Genomic DNA, 23,676 nt, shown 5'->3' on the forward strand with positions numbered 1-23,676 from the left:
TACTGCTTAAGATCACAAGTACTTTCCTTTTTTTTTTTTAAGCTTTCTACAGAAACTTGGCTCCAAAACTGACATCACTGTATCTATCCATGACAGACCTGCTTGAGATTATTCTTCCATTCCCAGTGAGATAAACTATGTAGATGACTACTTCTCACTCAACCTGAAAGTAGTGGTATGTGTCTTTAAGTCCCCAAAATCTTCCACCACGAACAATGAAGCTAAACCTTTCCATTCAGCTCTTCTCTCTCACTACAGCTGCTTCTCCTATCGTTCCAGCTGTACTTTCAGAGCTACAACATGATGCTCCGGTCTGGAAGAACTTACATGTATTTATTTTTTAACAGAGGAGTTGGGTGGGCTTTTCATCCCAGCAGAAGGAAAAGCATCAGGCTGGAATGACTCTTCACATCTTTCTTCCAAAACACCAGCTCTCGATAAAACACTGACAGCTGAACAGCTCTTTGTGTTGTATAAGTTTTCAAGACAGAAGCCTCTTCCTGAGGAGGACAACGGACTGCAGAACGTTGTCACATAACCCCTATAGGCACCACAAACCTATGAGATTTTTGTTTTTCTAAAACAAAGTTACCCATTCTCAGCCACTCTCTCTGGTGGGTAATTCACTACCAGCCTCACAATGCTAAAATGCACTTACACTAAATAAAGGCAAGAAGGTACTGCAGCTGATCAAAAAGTCAGGAAAAGTTTGAAAAATAGTCATCATTTCTGGTAGGTTTCAGAGCTATGGGCCATTTAGCATTTAGGTTGAGACAAATGTTTCAAGAATCTGCCTTAAAGCATACAGAACATAATGGCAGCAATTTACATTTTGGAGTTTAAAAAAAAAAAAAGGCATGCATGTTACACAGAGGGAAAACACAAAGAAAGAATTACTTCAATAGCTATGAAAGTCCCTTGGGAAAATAGTATTTCAGTTTGAATGTGTTTCTTCCTATTTCTTTCCCCTTCTGGAAAGAATTACTACTTTTTTTTTTTTTCCTTTTAACAAGTATACACATATAATACACACGTATGAACTGCATTTAAAATTGTTCTGTAAAATTACTACATTAAAGAAACCACACACATTTCCAAGGGGATCAGGAAAGAAAGACAGAGCCCGCTTCTCACAAACCAGAAACCCTGCCAGAGACACAGGATGGCCCAACGTCGCAGAACAAAGAAAACTCGCGCAGATGAGCAACATGTGGCAAACCTTTAATCAGCCATCTTTCTGTGCGTGCTCACAGCAGCAAAGGCCAGCACCAGGAACGTCAATAATTCAACCAGCAGGACAAAACCAGCCCTGACAGCGCGGGGACATCTCACAGAGCCAGCGAGCTGCAGCACTGAAGGACAAACACCTTTGGAAGATCAAAAACATAAACCGCCTTACAGTCGTCTTGCCATTTTAGGCCTCGCAATAAAATGAAGTTAAATGATGCTATTCGGTGCCGTTAGGATTCAAACGAAATGACTGCAAGAAGCCGGGCGGGCATCAAAGCCAGATGTAAAACAAAGGAAAAGCACATCTAGATGACATTTACCAGGGTGCAGAAGGAGGCCTGGACCGGCAGCACATGGGGCTGGCTGCCCTTCTCCCCCAGCAGGCTGCAGGTGACGCTCCCTTCCCCATGGCCTCGCCGTCCCTCAGCCGTCCTGTGAGGGGACAGACTCTGTGCAGCAAATTCTGCTGCCTCTCCAGAGCCCACAGCAAAATGTCGGGGTGGGGGAGGGAGGGAGGAGGGGGAACCAACACTTTGTAGATTAACAAGATCGGCCCGAAGCAGGGAGGTGTCTGTAGCCAGCCATGAGTCAAACTGGCCGTAATGGTGGAGAGAAGCATTTCCTACAGCTGCTGCTGGAACTTCTGTCGTACTTTTAAAAATTCTCCTACGGGCTTTGTTCAGTTCTTGCCCATTAGATGTCTGCAGCTCCTAGCCCCGATCTGACATGACAGGCTGCTCTAACCCACGCGCAACATCAGCGCTGCAACAGAAGCCGGCAAGGAGCCGCGAGATGAACAACATAAATTGTTTCTTGGGTTGTGGCTTTGTTCTCTCCTTATCTCTGATCTGGCAAATTAAATTCCATTTAACCTAAGAGTCGATATAGTTACCGATTTGCATGTACTTATTACCGACACACACGGGCTGTCTGAGAGGACACGTTTTTCAGAGCGATCTGATAAAGATTACGGCAATTGCGCTGCAAGAAATCTTAAATATATATACAGATAAAAGCACATTTCACTGTCATAACCTTGGTATTAGCTGCTAGTCTGTGTATTTAAGCATTAAATAGGCCTGTGCTCTCAGCATCAGCGTTTTCATCCTCCTCTTTTCCTCCACCACTCTCAGCCATGCAATGTTTCCCAGTGAAAGCTTCTGCTGCCCATTAGCAGCTGTGAGCACAAGATCACAGAGGCACCACACCCATTTCAGATGCAGAGTTTGTGTTCGGTCGGTTGTCATTTTTAACGCAACCCGGCTTTAAAAGCATTTCTGCATCTTGAATTCTTATTGGTACGTTTTAACAAATTGTGTGGCGGTGGGTGAGCACGGATTCATAAAAAGCCTTGGGTGTTCCTGCACAGAAGGCAGTCAGCTCCCGGTTTAATTATTCACCATGAAAATAAAATTCTCTTTGACCTTCTTGAACGTTGCCTTTCAGCTTAACTTAATGCCTCCTTCCACTGTGTGTATGCCCCTGCCCCTTTTTAAAGGATGGTGTCAAAAGTCTTGCTGGAACAGCAACAGAGCCAGGCCAGCCTATGGCATAGCAAGGTTAAAGAAAGCAGCAACCCGCTGACTTTTCTTCCATACTGCTCAGTATTTTGCACACTTGTGTCATTTCATTTCTGTGTGAGCATAAGTGGCTTATGCATTCCTTCATTAAAGCTAGGTGCCCACATTTGATATGCATTTTACCTTTTGATCTCAAACTCCTCAATTCCACCCTCCATCCAGTGCTCTGTTCATTTCATTCATTCCTGGCCAGCTTTTTATTCCGTCACTATTCCCAGATCATCAAAATTGAACAGTTTTAGAGGTGACATCAGACAGCTGAATTACCTAATAACAAGAGAAGTTTCAAAATCACCTCCTGTTCTGTTCTGCACCATTTTATTTTGTTTCCATTTGACAATGCACACTGTAATACGACACAAAAAGGTTTGCAAGGACCTGTGCTCGGTGATGCCCGTATCTTTTTTCCTCAGTAGTTACAGTTAATTTATAACCCACTAACGTGCATGTCTCATTCAGATTATTCCTTCCAACGTGCATTACTCAAAAATTAATTTTATCTTCCAGCAAGCTGCCCATCGAGCCTACTGTGGCTGTATATCATGTTAGAGAGGGAGGAAGACACTTACTTGGTCTCTGGGCTACAGCGTGTAGCTCCATGACCAAAGCACACAGCAACAGCGCTGGCTGCATACAGATAAGAAGAAGAGGAGCGGGGTCAGCTGTGAAGCTGCTCTGAAACAACCAAGCTTCTTGTGCTCTGCTTCATCACATGGGCACTGGTGGAGACAAATCCATGATGGGACTCAAGGCTGGTAGTGAATTCAAGGACCCGAAACCCCAGCTGAAGGGGTTGATGCAGACTGCCGGTGCAGCGGGGACCAGGCCCCACTTAGCCTTAATCTTGCACAACGCCAAAGCAGGCAGTTCTAAATTTTATTTTATTTTTTTTCTGTTAAAAGGAAATTTCTGTGTACACTTGCAGAGCTCCATAAATAAAAAAACATGTGCATTTATCTCCAATTAAAGTCTTATGTAAATTTATATGCAAATTAAGCGCAAGCCTCGGGCTGCTGGCGGGGTGCCAGCTCAGCCCCCGGTCCTGCACAACTGCTGCACCCCTCTGGTGACAAGGGACTCCCCCCCCCCCTTCAATGAGCCTGCATTCTGCCTGCAGAAAGCATGGTGCTGCTGTGGAGGGAGGGGAGAGTGACACGGGGTGGGGAGAGGGGACTTTCAGGCTTTAAAACCTCTGAAAACTCCGATTCCTCCACATAAGGAAAGCACGCACGTCACTCAAAGGCAGGGGAAAAATGCGAATGAATGTGTCATTTTGTGAAGAGCAGGAGATTTCTTTTAAGCTCCTCTCCTCCCCTCCCCCTGGCTCTTTAACACTTCACCCAAGCCTGCACAGTGGGAGCTCAAACCTTTTCATACGCTCTGTATACAGGTGCAGTAACAACCAAAAAAAAAAAACAAAAAAAACCCACCAGGAAGACAAGCAGGCGGCTATAGGGGAAGAAGAAGGAAAAAAAAAAAACATTTCAAAAGCACATTAATCTGCTTGACAAGCCATGAACCACATCGCCGCTCTAATTAGAACCAGGATCTCGGGAAGCTGAGGGAACACGGAGGTGCAAGCATTTATAACAAAAAAGGGACTTGTGATTTAATGACCTCCTCTGCTAGTTTAAAAATTAATGGGGCCAAATCAGATTAAAGCATTTTTAATACAAACCAGCCCGACATTTATCACCAGCGTTAACTGTAAGGTAGCTCCCCTATCATTTCAATGGAACAAAAAATTCTGTTCCTGCTTCATCAGAGCCTGCTCCAAAGTTCTCAACGTCTCTGCAGATTTGAGGGGTTTCTGCCACAGTTCAATGCAAGATGCTGACTTTCGGCCTCCAACCCCTGCCACTGAGGATGATCCTTTTCTTGCCCTTGGGAATGGAGGGACAGAAGGAAGGAGGAGACAGTGGGGCTGGCAGCAGCCTCCTCAGCCCCCTGGCACCATCCCACCTCAGCCCGCACAGCCGGCTCCCATAGGTTTCTCCTCATGCCCCGCAGACCCTCTGCACCACAAGGATCGTGGCTTCAGTTTCTTGCTCCAAGGGGCTTTTTTGATCTTTTATTTGCAACCTGGACCAACGCAAATCCAAGGCAACAGTAAAGCCCCTTGCTCACTGCCCATAGCTTCCTGGCCTGCAGTATTTTGAAGGCAGAGTCTGGAGAGTTCGATGTGCCAAGAGCACGGGCTTCCATGTATCTCCTTGCATAGAACAAGTCCATCGTGCAAAGGCATGTCACTGGACTGGAGATCACTACTCCTGTTTTCTTTGCTCTCCTCCAGCCTTATCGGTCTGGCTGGCCTTAAATGAGAAAAGTTGTGAAAGCAATAATCTGAACTCCCCACTTCCTCATCAGAAGTTACACCGTAGCTGTTTCTTAGAAAAGCAATTTACTAAATCACGAGTACAAAATCCGGAATATTCAATTAAAATACTGAAAAAGTCAACCAACTGCAGACAAAAGTCAATTTCCTTTGGAAAGGTGTACAAAGAGCCCTAAGGTTTAAAGCCTAACATCAGAACTTTAAATAATTCTTTCAAATCAAGTTACCGACGCCATTTATAAATCCAGGTGACTTATTCCTCAAGCATGTCAGATTTCTATTTGCTTGCTTACTACTGAGGGATAAATTTTCTTAAGATGATCCATTTATAGAAAAATCTTTATTCAAAGAGTATCATAACTTGAGCTTCACTTCTTACAGATACACAGTGCTCATCAAAAATTATTATAACTGCATTACACAGAGGAGCTTCGAGCCACTGAATGAAAATCATATTGGGATCAATCTAACACATGCTTTGGACGTACAAAGATGAGAAGCAACAGTAAAGCAAATATAGAATCTGGTATTTTGCTCTCTGTCCCATTCAGGTATTGTCTCACCTCAAGCCAGATGTTTCTAGGGAACACAGCAGGAACAAGAGAAATCCCCTCTTTCCTCATTAGCCTGCAACCAGCCCCAGAGTTAAAAGCACCTCATAAGTTTTATCAAGCAGACACAGCCCTGAAGACTGGTGTTGCCCCTGGAGCAGACACCCACAATCTCACCTTGAAACAGCAGGCAAGGGAAGGATGCAGCTTCTAAGGAGCACCCGTGCTGCCCACTGTTTGCTCCCCCAGCACCCAGAAATTGCTTGGGCAGCATCTTTACGGCCCCAAAATTAAATGTACAAAAAAAAAAGCCTATTAAACAGCAGCAACTAGTTAAACTGCAGAGAAACAACTCATTACACTGCTGCATTTAATAGGTTAAAGGCCTTATCTGTTCCACTGCTTTCTTGGAAAAATACACAGGGACAGAATAGGAAGAGGATGCAGTGAGACCATTTCTGGCAGTGACGACTGTCGAAAGGAGCTTGGTCTCAAAAGAAAGGTGCAGAGCTTTTCCCAACTTGCATCTTATCCACATGGATGGCGCTTCGTGTTACATGTGAAAGCAACATTTATTTTTAAAACCTGGGACTATAGTACTAGCACATACTGCCTCAGGGGTTACATCTATTTCCTGCTTATTAATTAATTGGCTTGTTAATACAACAATTTGCAGGCCTGTGCTGCCTAGCAAGCTCAAGGAGCCTGTGTTCTCCCTGCCAAGATCAATGTACATTAGTCTGAACCTTCTGATGTTGAGCAGACTCTGCCTCTGTCAAAGATAACTGAGAGGCGACATTAACTCTTAGGAACATCTGCTCTGTACTGAAGGGACAAATGACAAGGCTTACAGTTAAACTCCAAAATGTCCTCATTTAAAACATCAGATGAAACGTACCTGCAGGACCAGTACAAAAAATAATACAGAAAAACTTACTGTCTCTGCCAGCAATGCTATCTGCGCATTATAAAAATGAGATCTGCAACCACCTAGTAGGTTAGACTACTATGGCTTTTGCACTCCCTACGGTCTGGACCTCCAGATAACATGAAACTCACATTGCTGAAGTGTATCAGAAGAAAACACTCACTTGGCCACAATCCGAATACAAACAAGGCATCTTTGAGGCGCTTCCCTAACATGTGAGCTTTGTTCTTTCGGTGCCTTAACGTTAGCTCAATTAGATCCTTTCACTCAGCACAATTCCCAAACACTCCTGGATAAATTTAAGAGGCGTCAGGACACGGCATATTTATACATTGCTTCCATCTATGTTTTACAAGAGCTCACATAATGAAGACTAAAGGGAAAAATTTAGCTCTGAAACCTCATCTAGTGTCAAACGGAACTGCCTGCTAACTTAGCAGTTATTAGTGCGGGGTGCTGCAGACCACATGCTCCTCGTGCTAAGCTGGCCTCTGCTTTGTTCCTGCATTCACATCTCAGCACTGCTCTGACACTGTGGCTGCACTGTTCCCGTCCTGAACACCTAAGAGAGAATCTCAGCCTCCTAGCTGAGCTCCACCGTGCAGACAAAATCCTGGGACTGGCGCTTGTAAGCGCAGTGCTTCACACGCTGGGCACACACAGCAACCTCAGCTCTGCCGCACGCTGAGGCAAGTCACTTCCACAGTTACATTTCTGCTCCCCAAACGTTTTCCAAATTGAATGAGTTATCCAAAGTGAATGGGTAGAACAGAGGCAACCTCCATTTGAACATCACCTTTCCACATATACAAGATCACTCCTAAGAGAAGTGATGAATGCAGCATCAAAACTGCCCTTTTTCTACTTGCATCTTTTTTCCAGCTCATTTAGAACTCTCTTCAGCAGCATGTTAATTCAGTCTTTGCAATATGATTTTTTATGTATTGCCTCAAAACAGAACTATTGCCAAATAAGGACAGATCATTTTTCACTCCTTACGCTCACATAAAGCTAAAGGAGAGCTCTGCATAGCCCCTCGAGACAGCCAGCCAGCTCAGGGTGCTGTGAACAAGCCACAGCCTGGTGGAGAAATCCTCATGCTGTAGCACAGACACATTGAGTTGACAGAAAATGAAAGGCAGGGAGAGAACGTACATACCCACCTCTTGAATTACAGGCTGAAAGCAGGGATAAGCAGAGCAATGGCTCTCAGCCTGGAGGGCATTTGGGCTGGATGCTGTGTAGCCATGGGCAGGAGGAGCACAGCAAACAGCCAGTAATGCGAGCTGCTGCCAACTCCTCCCACCAACAAACAGAACATCCAGCAGCCTTCCACAAATAAGAAAATTCAAATTCCACTTGTTTTCAGCTGTTCCTTGTAGCTGTGGTGGGGGTTTTTTGTTTGTTTGTATTTGTTTTCCCATTAATTCATTTATTTACATAAATACCCTTGGAAGGAAAGCTTTCAGTGATGATAAAACTTAGATATGGTTTCACGCCTGGCTTCAGCTGTTCTAAAGCCAGGCTACTGCTGATAAGGGCACTCCTGTTCTCCACTTGAATTATCCCTACCTTTATTTGAAGCCAAATGATCACTACAAGGCAGGAAGGAACAACAAGCTGCTTGCCATGAGGGGAGAAATGGATTTCAGGCTGGGTAACATCACTCGTGAGATCGCACCCTAAATCCCACATAGCCATCCTTGCACCTTTTCACAGTATTTACAGCCCATTCCATTTCTCCCCACATCCAGGCAACAAGAAGTAAGAAACTCCAAACAATTCATACAGCACCTTGACACGGCCCGCACTAATTTTATCTCCAGCAGCAGCCAGCTGTTTTCTAGGTCAAATCCCTTGTACCAGAACTATGGAAAGGTTACAGCATTTTCTCAAGGCCTTGGCTTCCATAACCTGAAATTACGCACAAATATAGCACATAGGAAAATCCAAAGTTGGAGCACACTAATGGGCCGTCTTTCCTGCTCTGACTTATCCTGATGTGACATGCTGTCAAAAGGAAGAAATCTGTGAGGCTGGACATAGACTGCATCACTATAAATGGTGAGGAGAAAGCTGACAAAGAAAAAGTGTGTATATATTTGTGTTAAAGCGTCTGTCTGCATGTGCCTGCCTCTATGTGCAGTAACCTACTCAACAGACACATTTTCACATTATGGGAAAAAATAACAGTTGAAGACTTCTGTTGACATTTTCTCAAATGTTCAGCAAGAATTACAAGATCAAGCATCTCCCAGTCTTCCAGATATTAACCCCCTGCTTTTCAAACTTTGGAAGAAAAAAAGCAAAAAAGCAAAAAACCCACTATGTTCTTAATAATGAGCATTTTTCCAAAATCACTGTTTGCAAAACAGCTCGACGGTAATTAAATTCCTTTTAAGCATATATCAAAGCTTTAGTCTCAAAATGCCTTTTTTGTGATGTGGCCAAAATGGCTTACTTCTAATAATCATAGAATCATAGAACATCCTGCAGGAACCAATAAGGATTGCTCCTGGCTCCACACAGGACCACCCAAAGTCAAGCCTTATGTCTGAGTGTTCTCCCAAACTTCTGGAGCGCTGCCACTTGGGGCTGTGACCACTGCCTGGGCAGCCCGTTCCAGGGCCCAACTGGTGAAGAACCTTTCCCTGGTGCCCAGGCTAAATCTCCCCTGAGGCAGCCCCGTGCCTTCCCTCAGTCCTGTCGCTGTAACAGAGAGCACAGCTCAGCGCTGAGCCTCCTCTCCACTCGTGAGGAGCTGCAGCTGCCATGAGGCCTCCCTCAGCTCCTCTGCTCTGGGCTGGACCATGAAAGGGACCTCAGCTGCTCCTCATGCACCTTGCCCTCCAGACCCTCCTCTGTTCCTAGAGGCCTCCTTTGGACACTCTCTAATATCTTTACGTCCTTATCTTGTGGCACCCAGACCTGCCCCCAGTGCTGGAGGTGCAGCTGAGCAGAGGGGACAATCTCTCCCCCCAGCCAGTGGCACTGCTGGGCCTGGTGCACCCCAGGGTACGGTTGGCCCTTTGGGCTGCCAGGGCACCTGCTGGCTCACATTCACCTTGTCATCGAAAAACAAGAATCTCAATGGCTGGCACTGCAAAAATTAGTTATGAAATCAATGCACAGAAGCCGACAGGTTCCTTTCTAGAATGCTTCTGTTATCTCCCTCAGCATTAAAACACACAGGATTTTACAAACTCTGCAGACTGCTCTGTCTCCGGTTCTCTCTGCGTCAGTGCTCCACAGGATAGTGCTGGGACTAAACGCAGTCATTTCATTTTCACAGCAAAAGATGACAAGACACACAAGCTTTTTTGCTACCAAACCACCGTGCAGGTACTTCACATACAACTGGGCCTGACCAGATAACATGTTGCTGGGTAAGTGAACTGAAGGCAAGCACAAACAAATATCGTTTTTGCATGACTAAGCTCTATCAGCATTACATGCTTCCTTAAAACAGCCTCCAGGATCCAAACACGAATCCCATCAGACTTGAACCCCCAGCATCACATAATCCGACTAGCTCCACAAGCATCTTCCAGGGTTTGCTTTGATAAAAACTTCACATATATCATAAACATGGTTTACTACCTATAAGCTCCTATGACATAATGCTGCAATAATGACAGCAAAGAGTGTAAGAACACCAACTGAGGAAGGCCCTGAAGGCATCCGGATGAGTAGAAGGTTCCAGCCAGCCCCTGGGCAGAGCTCCATGAACACACACCTGGGCAGATACTGGGGACACACTCCCAAACTACAGAAGCAGAGAGAAAGGTGACCAGCACTGGTAGCAGGACAGACAAAAGTAATACTTCTCATGAGGATTTAGGGAGGGAAGGAAGGGGGCGGGAAGCACAAACCACCTGCCCTGCAAGACAAACTTAACAGAGCTCCCCATCTTGGAGAACAAGATGATGCAGTGTAGCAAACCATCCAAAATAGAACTGCATTATACAAATTGGCTATCAGCACCAGGGCTGTGGCTCTCCACTATCACCCACCTGTACCTAGAGGACCAAAGCTCCACAGAGCTTCAGCTTCAGTCTTTTAGCCCAGACTGCAAGGAAAGCCTCATGGAATGCCCTGCAGTGGTAGAGGACTGAAGGACAAAGGAGAGAAAGTCAATTATTTTGTAGTCAGGGAATGCATCACAGGCAATTTGACTTAGCTAAGACTGCTGGAAACAGGAGAATAATCTGATTTTATCTACAGATTTTCTTGTTTGCTGTAGTCTTTAAGACTCCTGTAAGTTTACACACTAATCTTAATATTTTTTTTTGTTAAAATACTAGATTTGATAAATTCAATACAATAAAAAGTCCTGGCTTTCATGTTTATTTAGAAAATGTTTATTTGTTCATAGTGCAAACCTGGAACAGGGAGGTGGTGGAGTCTCCTTCTCTGGAGATGTTCAAGACCTGCCTGGATGCCGACCTGTGTGACCTGCTGTAGGGAACCTGCTTTGGCAGTGGGGTTGGACTCGATGAGCTCTGGAGGTCCCTTCCAACCCCTACAATTCTGTGATTCTGTGTGATTCTGTGACTTGCTGCAAACATACAAACTGGTAAGGATTGTTCTCAGTATGTAAGATTGGTGCAAACTGTACCAAAAGTCATCAGTACCTCTGCAGTAAGAGTTATTATTCATAAGCTGCTTGACTAAGTAAGAAGGTAAAACAAAGAAAAGCGAAAGACACGACATTGATGTGCCTAATTGCAGACACTGCAAAATCTAATTTTTGGCAGCGTCTGCTCATAAGCTGGAGATGGCTTTTGTGTTACTTTTGCATTCCTGTACATGCACTGCAATTCCCCTTTCCCTCACACCTTAAAACAGGGACACAGAGAATCACTCCAGCTGACTGATGTGTCTCAACCAGGGGATCCCCGTGGATTTGTGGAGCCAGCCAAGCTGTCCCTGGAGCAAGAGGCAAGGGTTTAATCAAATACAAGGTGTGCCAGCTTAGCAGAAGCTTCTCTCACAGAGATTACATAAACTTTTTAAAACACTCATAGAAAAACACCTCAGAAGATTTAGAGGATTTGTAAATTGAATGCCTGATGATACCCCGAAGGAAAGAAGGACTTAAAGATAAGATGTGGGCTTGACCTTACACTGAACGAACGCATCCTTGAGCAGAACAGAAAGGGCTGTATTCGAGGGATGGTGAAGGCAAAAGGATCCCCAACATTTTGCCATCGACTGTGATAAGCATTACAGAGAATTCAGTTTTCTGATGCATTTAGAGCACAGAGAAATAGAGATGAATTAGTTCACTCACGCTCTATAAAGAGCTGAAGACTGATTTGCGAATGTTCTTCCCAATATTGAAGCTGGTAAAAAAAAAAAAAAAATCTTCCAACATTGCCTTTCTTATACCCAAATACTCTCAGTACAATCAAAACAATGCAGACAAAGCCAGAATCTCTTACCCGAAATCTCAGACAATACCCTCTGTATTTTTCTTAAAAGAAAAATAACAGAGTAAAAGTAGAAGCGTGTGCAAATCCGCAAGTCACAAAGGGTCAACCTTCCTTCCAGCAAATGAAGAAAAGCTGTATTTACAAAGTAACATGGAAACCAGGGATTTTAAATATTACAGCAGATTGACCACAAGCATTAATAAAGTTTGTGTTGTGCCAACGTTCCCCTTATAAAACTTGCATTTCCAGAGCTCTGCTCCATGCTGAGCACATCATTCAAGATTTCAGACTGCAGTGCATCTAATGGTGGTTTATTCAAATCAAGGGTATCAAAAGAACAGAGAATAAATCTTTCACAGTTTAGAAAATAGTAGATAGTCTCCAATTACTTTGTCTGAATGTCCAAAGTTTCAGAAACTACAGTAGTTACAGATTTTTTCGAGTTGGTTCAGGACAAATATAACCTCTATATTAAGGTTCTTGCAAAGCAAAGGTTTTTACTTTCCAAGCAGAAGGCTTTCACTGGAAGCTGTACCTGCACACCAGCTGTTGTGACACTCCACTACCAGGCTATTTACCATGAGGACATTTCTCAAATACTCAGATATATCATTTCCAAGTATTTCTTTTCAACCCTCACGCATGCACTTACACAAGGTACCAAAGGCAGAGCCTGAGCCTACAAACAGGGGCACTCAAAAACTGTAATATGCCTTTGGAAAGCTCTGCAACAAGCTCAGGCACTGCAACACTTTTAAACCTGGGCTATGCTGCTGCTTATACATTTTTTGTAAATTCTTCATTTTATGAGATGCTAAGAATCAAGTTGACAGGAAAAAAATGGAACAAGAATGGCCAAATATTTAAGGGGAAATTCAAGGAAAAAAATCAGAACTGGAAGACACAGCATGGCACCTCTCCACCTCCCCTCTCAAAAAAAATACTTAGATAAACATCCTTAACATGAGCACACACATAACACCTATGCTGACTCAACATCTCTTTGTCCAAATTCACACCTGAATTGTTCTATGGGAATTAAGTGTTAATCACAAAACCAAGGAAGCAAGCCTACAGACTCACACCAGCACTCTCCCACACAGGCACACACCCCTCTCTGGGCCATGCCCTGCTTATCAGTGAGGTGGTGGACAGATGGAAACAAAGAAGATTAACTCACTGAAACCTGGTTCACATCATACGGATCCAAAGAGGCGGTGTGAGGGAACTGAGAAACCACAAACACCTTTTTTTTTTCTCCCTGAAATGATTGTTGAATCCTACACTAAATCTCCCCATTAATCTACCACGAACAACGTGTTAAGCAGTCTCCTTCTAACATCCTTACACCATTCATGCAGTTCTTGCACCACTGCAGGAAATAGCACTGCATTAGCAACCTGCACAGCCTGGGCTATCAAATGTGATAGATAAAGCCAAATTTCTTTCGTGTTCTGCTACCAAATGCAAAATGTTGAGGGGTTCTGTGGAATGCCAATGGAACGTGCCCCTTCTTTCTCCCCAGATAATTACACTTTCGTGTTATTTTTTTTTCCACATTTCTAAATAATTTAAGGCTTCTGATCAGCAAACCCAAGATGGACTCTGCTATTAAATAAAAAATTGAGATAAATATAAAAATTTAAGGTCTCTTCATTAAAGAAGCTCTGCGAGTTTGAGCTATTTAGCTTCCAGAGAGATAAAAGGAATCACTACTGTTTTAAATTGCAATCAGCACCCAGACACAACTATACTGAACTCTCTCAGATACATTTCGATGATTTATTCCTTTTGAAATGAGTGTCACTACATGTACTGTCTAAAAACTGACACTTGGAAGCCCTGCAGTGACTTGGAGGCATGTTAGCTTAATCCTATGCCAATATGAACGGCTATACTTGCTTTCAGGTGCAACAAGTCCTTTCTTGATCCCCAGTGTGAATTCCCTCCACGCCAAGAATTTCTCTATCAAGATTTCAGCTATGCTCCAGCTCTAAAGCTATAGACATGTGCGTACCATGGCAGTGTTTAGAGACAGAAAATGCTTCAGAACCCCCAGCCAAATTCATGGTGCGATGCCTTTTGTTACCATTCTGTCTTCCTCCAGCTATAACCTCTTCGGGTTTGTTTTCTGAGTTTCTGAAGTCCAGCGGAAAACCCACTGTGAAGCTCAACAGCTTCCAGCCCAGGTTTCTGTACTGTACGGAGCCGCTGCAGAAGACAGAAGACTTCAACTGCCAGATTGAAGGATGGTGTTTTTAAAGCTGCCATCTATCTGTTCGGATTTGAAGGTGCAGGAGTTTGACTGTCTGCTATTGTCTGATTTGTTGCCTTTATCACTGGGCTCCAGGAAGGATGCATTAAAAACTTAAAAGTCATGCAGAATGTCTTGCAGTGGCATTTCCAGCTTTAATGTTTCAGCTACAAGCCTTTGCTTTGTCTGTTAAAGTGAAGAATGATCCCTCATCCCACAAGCTGACAAAACTATTTTTCTTATTGTAGCTCTTGCTCCCTTCTCCCGTCAAACCTTGCACCTTTCTCTAAGCCTACTGGGTTTTGCAGCCAAAGATTTCTGCAGGATTCCTTCAAACCAGAAAAGACACTGTAATAAATAACGTTTATAAACTCGAATGACCCAAATTTACTTCTGGATAATGGAATTTTTATGTGTATATTTTTAGCAAGACTTCATTCCTAGGATTAAGTTGAAATTTATGTAGGTAATTACCATCACTGGAGAAAAATACAGGATAATCCACGTATAACAGCTTCCTCTTGTAATTGTAAATACTGGCCACTGTGTCGTATCAAGAGCTGGCCACACAAGTGGATAACTTAACCACTCTGGTACTCAGGCAGGATGCATACAAGGTGGTATTAATGAAGGAAAGGGCCTGAAGTACAGCTCACCAGACCAAATAACCTCCTGACCACACAAGTAGAAAATAATTAAAACAACGCACGCTTCTAATTTGGTTTGGGGACCAGATGGTGGATGCTCAGGCAGCCAGCGGCTCAGACAGCAGCAGCGATGCTGTGACGGGGAGGGAGGGAAGGAAAGGTGGCATCTTCTGGACGTGTCTCAGGACTGCCTGCCGGAGCACAAACCCCCAGAGCAGGAGGCCATTTTGGGGCAGCCCCTTTTGCTCAGCAGCCTGGCACAGCCAGCCCACCACACCTTCAGCTGGGAGAGACACACGTCCCGCTCTCTGTCTGCTGCCTTCGGAGCACAGCCTGTAACACGCACATAAATCTTCATGCTTCCAATAAAGTGCTGGGGGGGGGGGGCGGCAATCCTCCCTGCAATAGGCAGCTCCTAACATCCCTCGAGCTGGGGGGTGAGAGAGAGGGGTCACCTCAACCCTGCATGGGTTCGTAATGCAGGGAGAGGAAATCAAAATGGTAGTTTGACCTTCACAGGCTGCAGACAGCTTGAATGCAGTTTAACCCGAGTATTAAAGATGAAAGCCTCTGCTCATGAAAGGCAGGCATTAACTAATCTGCTTACTTGTATGAAGAAAAAAAAAAAAAAAGGAAAAAAAAAAAAAAAAAAAGCCACGTACACACCAAAAAACACACTGTGGTTTACGGCAAGCCTGCCAAGAATGTAGCAGCTTAATCATAACAGGGTTTATTTCAACACATCGCTGCAATCATGCTTGAACATCGCTCTTTGTGCCGAATCGGGCACACTCGTTATCCCCACCAACCCTCTGCACACAGACAGCGGGCCCGGGCTCCTCCAGCTGCTGGGCCCCCAGGCCTGCCCCCAGCCCACAGCAGCCAGCTCCCTAAGAGCCCGGGCACGTGGCCAGCGTAGGACAGGGAACTGCCAAACCAAAAATTAAAGAGTGTCTGCTTGCACGTCTGCCAGCCCCGTCAACCGAGCGAGCAGAAAGAAAGCAAGGCATGACAGGAGTGGATGCAGTCGTTCTTCCCTTCGTGTTTTCCTTCCCGTATCAAGTGCAATCCTTTCCTGCCGTCTGACCCCTCCGCACTGGACGCCCCGACAAGCACACCCCAGCTCAAACAGTTTCTAATGAAAGGTTCCTGCGTGTAAATATTTCAACTATGGACATGGCATAAACATATTAAACAACGTTCCTTATCTTTCCCATAGAGAAATCCCTCACCCTCGGTCTCCACAGTGTCTGAATGAGTTTGCCTTAGTAAAGTCAGCGATGCTTTTTGGCTCGAGTTTAATTAAAATTTCAACCAGTGTATATGAGAGAGATAGTATCTTTCCTTTCAGAGACAGAAGACAATATCCTCTAAGTATTTCATATCCTCATTTAAAATCAGCTCATCAGAAAACCACACTCTCCAGCAACAAGTGTGAGATTAGCTTTAGCCACCAGCGTCAGCATACTGAGAAACTGGAGCCATTTTATTGCCTTTACTGAGATTTTATTGAACACTTATCTTCTCTGGTGGATTTCTTTGCCTTTCTTTTTGCAGTGATGTTTATTTTTTCACCCATTCTGTCTGTTCAAAGGATTCCTTAATTATGAGCCAGCTTCCTAAAACAATACCGTGCCTCCAAATTTCCTAAAGATAGGAAATATTCTGGGCCCTGCCCGTGTGGTTGTTTTGTTTGGGTTTTCAGTCTTTCGGTTCTGCCACACAGTTCACACGTTTTCAACTTCCCACTACAATGGTGGGAGCTACAAACACTTACTTCAAAATGAAATCTGATTTTCCTCACACAGGGGAATACTGTCAGGACCACAAAGACTTCTGAAAACCTTCACAAATACCATGCAAACAGCTGAAATGGGATTGCCGCAAACTTCCTTCGATTCTTTCCCCATCTTCCCTCAGAAATACTTTGTTACTTGCACAATAACAACCAGAGCTGCTGGGCCAGCTCTCACTGGAGCCGTGATTTCTTTTGTTCACCAGAGGGGAAGGCCAGAGGCAGCAGCCTCCCTCTCCTGCCTCTCACAGTACACTCCAGGATTGCCTCCTGGCAGAGGGACGTGCCTCCCCTCTGCAAAGAGTAAAGGCAAATAAACCCAACGGTGCAATCCAGACAGACCTCTGGTGGGAACAGACCAACACAGTGGCATGCCGGGGCCCAAATGCTAACATCTGTCTCCAGTTGTACTTACAGAAGAGGTCTTCACTGCTCAGCAACTCAGGTGAGCACAAAGATGGAAACGTGCCCAACCCTGTGGCAAGAGCACTTTCCCCTGAGATTCAGAGGCAATGCATGGAAGCGTGCAACTGAACAGGCCTGCTCAGAGATCCAGTGCACACAGCTGAGCTCCAGAAAGAACAACCTGGCTAAAAATAAACCCTCTGACTTGAAAGGAAAAGAAACTCAAATCACTTTGGCTATTAAACATACTCAAACATCTTAGGGCTGGAAGGGGGGGGAAGGAGGAGGGCTAATGGAGAATGGATGGACTCACTTAAGTTCAATAGGGTTTTCTAAAGTAAATAAAGAAAGAATAACAATCCTAAGCAAACCAAATTATTTGTTCCAATTCTCATGAAATACACTGCTTAATATCACATGAAATATTTTGCATATTTGAACACCATTTTTTAAAAGCTGTTTACTGATAGGACTATTGCTTCAGCCGATGAGGCAACTTAATTATACTGCATAGCAGAAACTGCAGAGTAGGTCACAGGGTTAACGCTGTCACATCAATAGATCATTATCAAATATACTATTTTCCCATTTCTACTGTTCATTCTATATAGCTGAAAGTCAATGGATAAGGCCACTATTAAAATTCAACACATGCACAGACTAAAGATGAAGCTGGCCCGTTCATCTGCCCGCAGTCCCTCATCAGGACACAGACTTGTGCTAAGGGAACTTCCAAGGGCTCTTCAAGGAAATGTTCTATACAAACCCACAATTAAGATTACAGCCTTAAGTAAAAAAAAAAAATTGATTCTTAGATTTAATATAGTAGAAATCCATTGCAAGGTGCAGAGAAAAATCTTTATATTTGTGTATCACACACAGGTGTACGCGCAAGCATTGCTTTTAATACATTCATTTTTCAAACAACACTGTATTGTTGTACTTAAAAAGACACAGTAAAAACTACGTTTAAATTCTGATGGAATGTACTGCTTCCACTGTAGACAACTATGCTTAAACGAGCCTCATTCTTTCAGCACCATCACGAAAACCTTCAGAAAGCTACTAACGTTTATCTCAGTGCTGAACAGTATGGTCAAATTACTGTTTCCTCAAGAGGCCCCAGAGTCATTTGTCGGTGTTTTGCACGCCTCCCTTTGAGGTTCTAGGTTATTTCCCGTGTCCGTTTTCAGAAGGGAGATCTACAGGATGAAGATGTTAGCAATTACCGTCTGCTGCAGCTTCTGAGAACGACCTCATGCAGGAAGCTCATTCCACTGACCTCATTTGATCCACGCAAAAAGTAATAATGGAGCTCCTGTGGCTAATTGCCAAGAGAGAAACACTCAAAGTACTTGTTTCCGACATTCTCCTCTCCTCTGAGGAAGATCTAAACCAGCAGCTCAAAACAGGCTTCTGATTAGATCAAAGTAGGAAACATTTCATGTTATTAGCCACATAGTTTCATCTTGTTTATGAACCGCACCATAATGGAGCCCAGACGAGTTAAAATACAGTAGCTTGCAGAAATGAGAAAACCATGATTATCGGAACATGACTAATTGTATCAAATATGCATCTTTCTAGTAAATGCTTCAAAATATTTTCCCCATGCCTCTGCTCCTGATTTTATTGGCATTTAGCACAGATTAGTATCAGATTTTCTAGTTTACAACTTGACCGATATTTGAAAAGACTGCTTCTGCAAATAACCAGGAATGTTTAAGAAACCAGTTTTACTATATTTGCCATAAAGACATGATGTTATCTGAACAGGAAGCAATGGCCTCTCATAAACCGAATTCCCCCATATTCAGTTGTCTAAATAATACTGAAAATCTCTCACATACGAAAACGCACACGCTTGCAAAGCTAATCCTGCAAGTACAGGCAGTCATGCTGCTCTGTGCAGGGAGCAGTGCTGCAGTACGTAGGGATTAGAGGTGCCTCTGATAGCAGAGGTGAGTCTGTGGAAGCCGCCTGCCATCATGCTAAAGGTGCTTTAAGCACCCTGGCTTCCTCTGCACCATGCAGCAGGCAGAGCTGGCCGGCTGTCACACAAAGGCAGCACAACCAGCAGGCAAGGCAGGCTGCACATCCTTGCATTTCTGTGCTGCGCACCCCATAGCTCCTCTAGCCAGGGGGACAGAAGGCTGGGGAAGCAGCCTTGCTGGGTATCGATGCTGGTAACAACTCCTGTGCGATGCACACAGCATGCAAGCATTCTCCTGGCATTAACTTCCCGTTCAGGATCTGCAAGTACGCAGGAGCTTTCATCTCCCCGCTCCTCCCCAAGCCCCAGCACAACGTTACGCTTAATGAGACGCAGTAGCTGGCTGAGGCAGCCGGCGAGCAACGACGGGCTGCCATAAAACATCTGAACAGACCAGAAACAAACACGCTTTCTAATTCCCTAATGGCAGCAAGACCCTAAAGGGAAGGCCTGTCTAAGCCGCTTCCTTACACCTTCTTAATAGCACCAGCCTTAAGCAAAGTAATGGAAGTGGAAAACAGGATGGAAGGTGGGTGATTTCTGCCACTTGCCCCCAACATCCTTTGGTCAAACGAACAGCATCCCTGTGACCCTTCGCCAGATCAAAAGAACGGCAGCTCCATTTACAACATCCTGAGCAATTTAGGATCCCACTTGGCATTGTTTCCTACCTCCCGCCCTGTTCCTTTTTAAATTGGACGGTTTCTAATGAAACTTCGACCGTTTATGAGTTTACAGCCACTGCGAGTGGAGGAGTGCCGCGCGGGGAATCTTAGAAGAAAAAGAAATATCCATCATACCCTCGTTACATGCTAAATGGTAGTGTGTGCAAAGGGAAATAAAATGTGCTTGGTGTGTTTAATTACTACCTTGAAGGACTTCTGCCGCTGCGATTTTTAGCGCGTGCTCTCACTTCCCAGCAATGCACACGCTGCCTGCGACTACTGCCGCTGCTCTTGCTCTAAGTCAGATTCGTGTCTTAAGAAGGGTAAGAAGAAACCTTCAAAGTGCAGGCTAAACTCACAGGACGTTCCTAGAACCTGCTCTGTTTGCACCTTCTCCCCATTTTTTAACACAAAACATTTACAAACTGCCAGGCCACTCACACATGTGCCAGCAAAGGTAGCAGAAGAACAGATGGCACGCAGACCTTACAGAGCCCCCCAAATCAACCTGTACTTACCTTCCCCCCCCCCCAAAAAAAAAAACCCACAGCACTGCAGAAGGAGGGGCTCACAAGAGGCAGGGCACAAAGCCGGGCACCCAGCTGCAGTGCTGGGAGGCTGCTGTGGCCCAGCCCCAAGTAACTGGGATCAATGGGGGCCAGAGCAAATTCCTCGTGCTCTGAGTGAGACACATTTTTCTCATTTTAAGCAGTGCTTACTGTGAACATTAAACCATTCTCAAGGAAATCCTGATTTTCAAGCATATCGTTTCTTTTTGTCCTCTGCCTCTCGAGCCAGTAGTTCCATGTGCTTCGCCTACTGTCAAACAGAATGCATCAATGTGTAAAAGCAAAGAAAACTTTAAAAAAAAAAATCATGGAATTTTTTTAATTTACATAAGAAAAGTTATGATTACACTGTCTCATAAAATTCCTGATTTCATCAACTTATTACATGTTACTCTTCATGGAGACAGCACTTGCGGCATGAAGGGTTCTTAAATCAAAACCACACTGCTGGGGAACAATCTTCATTTTAATGATGCTCAACAACAGGGATTAAAATATTTTATGAGTCACGCTTTCCATAAAAAAGCAAAACAAAAAAGGAGAATGGTGATGATTTTGTTCAAAATGCAGGACTTGTTCATTAAATACTGAAAAAAGGTGTGGGGAGGGAGAGAAGGGGGGCACAGGCATCTGAAAACGAATGCTGCATTGTGCTTGCAAGCACTAACTACTTTTCACTTAATTGGCTTCCCCAGCTCTGGAGGAATCTGAGCTGCACTCACCAGTCCCCCCTCACAAGCGCACGCTGTCCCGGCGCTGCAGACATGGGATGAAAGAGCCCTTCAATCTAAAGATCTATTTATATTCCCTCACGTGGCGACTATAAAAAGGTTTCCTTTCAGGCTGAGGTTTCTCAGCATTAAAGTTAGCAACTGTTCAGATGTGAAAAACCCTACGGACGCCGATTTTTAAAAACAGAGGAGACGCTTTTGTGTTTGGGCAAAGGCAGCTTAAAGCAGCAAAGAAGAGAACCTCGCGCACCTTCAAACTTCCCAGGTTGCTGCTTTGCAGGAAGAAAACGAGCCTCTCAACCCATCTGAAACACTGCACTGCAAAACCAACGGCGCTGATCCTGCAGTTCTGTGCGTTTCTGACCGCTTTCTCCCCGCTGCAGCCCTCCCCACCTTCCTGCAGGCACACCACTGGCGTGGCATTTCCGATGGCCAGGAAGGGGCTCCGTGAGCTTCGCGCTGGAATTTCACATCCGACTGCCCCTGGCTTGGCTGGCTGGCCTCACACAGACCAGCTCTGTGCTTCCACTTCCTCCTATGTAAACAGGAGCAATTATATTTCCATACCTCACAGCGCGTAGAAAGGAAAGACAGTTAGTACCTTTGCACAAAAAACGCCTCCCACTCTTGCCATGAAAGTTGCTTCAGAAAGAGACTTGTGGTAAAAACAAATTGCTAGAATATTAAAAAGCATACAATGGAAATCTGGTGCCAGCTAGCCCGCGTGCAGCTCTAAGACGGGAAGCACTGCTTTTAAAGTCAGCAGAGCTCCCACTTGAAAGAAGCTCTCTGTCTAGCTAACGTGCACGGCCCTGGTCTCCTTTTCAATTTAATTTAGCAATTTATTCTTCCCATTAGCTTAAGAACAACAAAGCCTGGCATTATTAAAAGTCAGCGGTCCCAAATTTAAAATAGAAACAAGTTTTGAGACCAAGACTGTAGGCCAACTCCAGCTCCAAAACCCACACGTCGCTTCCTCCACTCCAGCCTCACCAGCAAGAGCCCAGATTTCCCAAACGAAATCACAGCTGTGTTGTTAAGTCAGTGACAACAGCTTGGGATGGCAATTACTTCTTTTGACTTTTTTTTTTTTTAAATCACAAGGCAGAGAAAGACACCAGGCTAAAGAGGTGCACAGAAAGCTCCAGGGAAAATCCCACGTCCCAGTGATCCTGCTCTGCCTCATCCGGCACTGCCACAAAAGACAAATATTTACCAGTTTCAGTTATAATAGCAGCAGTGGGATGGCCGGTCAGCCAGCAAGGCGGCAGCTCATGTACCCCATTCAAAGCTCTGAGCGTAACACCAGGCTTAGTGACACCATTTCTGCCCCTATTTAAAGCAGGGAAACGCTGAGCTGCCACCAGCCTCTCGGATTTATGCCAGTCACTACAGTGTAACAGCAGCAGTATTTGTCTCCAAATTGTTGCAACGTGAGCACTTCAGAGGATTTTTTGAATGACTATGTATCTCATTTGGGTTGGCACACCTAGAAGAAGGGAAATAAATAAATCTGTCCTCATTCCATTATTACACCAGAAGAAACGCAATCTGTGCTTAATGGCCAGCACAATTTCACCAATGGCAAAGGACCGTTTTTGTGTTCTGTGAACTAAAGTATCTCACTAGTTAACAGAAATTCTGCATCACACCCCACAACTTCAGCAAAGCCTCCTCTTGCAATGAGAGCTATTGTGAGAAATCGTGACAGAATTTAAAGAGCTCTTCCACCTCTCCCATAATTGTTCCATTCTCACACACGCTTCCCACTGCTAAGGAACGTCCTTAATGGTAGCAGCCAGTAATGAGGAGCCACGACAAGCAAGCCAGGTGTCCCATATATCAACCAGAAACAGAAATTATTCCTGGGTTTTAAATACACACTCTGTTCCAAGAGCTCTTTTATTAGTTATGCATATTCTAAATCAAATTCTGTGGAAAGTAGCTTAAAGAACATTGCAACTGAAAGCTGTGCTGGCCCAATAAAGCACATCAATCTCCCATATTCAGCAAATGAATGGCAGGTAGCAGCTGCTAGGCTGTACAAAACTCTTTTCTGACCTAGACTGAACATGCATTTGATGAAATTGTCTCAAATAATGCCAGGAGCACTGCTAAGATTAAATATTCTGATTTCATTAAAAAAAAAAAACCCCGAGATGTGATAAATATTTTTAGCTCAAAAATAGGGGAAAGTACATTCTGTTTTTCCTATTCTTTGAAGTTATGCTCGAAAAACCTGACATCAGTTCTAATATCCAGATTATGTAAATCCGGCTCTGCAAAGATACAAAGCTTGCTCAGAACTGAAGAAAAGAAACGGAAGAAATGTTCTGGGTCAGGCTGAACTGTCACGTATCTACAGGGACAAATTAAAGCAATCAGTTTTGCATTTTATCCTGAAGCAACTGAAAACAAAACTCTTCTCGCTGATGTTTCCTTCTAATTACAGAGATGGTCGGGCAGAAATCTACTTTACCCGAGTCCTGGTGTGCATCAAAACCAGTCTCTGAAAGCAGGTTTTGTCTGAACTTGTAAACTGATGGAAGGGTTCGCTG

General features: G+C 44.3%; 1 protein-coding gene across 1 annotated transcript in view; it reads right to left on the reverse strand.

Annotated features, from left to right (window-relative positions):
- Positions 1-23,676, reverse strand: part of JARID2 (jumonji and AT-rich interaction domain containing 2) — a 202,402-nt gene that overhangs the window by 138,664 nt on the left and 40,062 nt on the right. The gene's annotated exons all lie outside the window — the stretch shown is intronic.

Source organism: Tympanuchus pallidicinctus, unplaced genomic scaffold (genome assembly GCF_026119805.1).
Source record: "Tympanuchus pallidicinctus isolate F22 unplaced genomic scaffold, pur_lepc_1.0 scaffold31, whole genome shotgun sequence".
Lineage (NCBI taxonomy): Eukaryota > Metazoa > Chordata > Aves > Galliformes > Phasianidae > Tympanuchus > Tympanuchus pallidicinctus.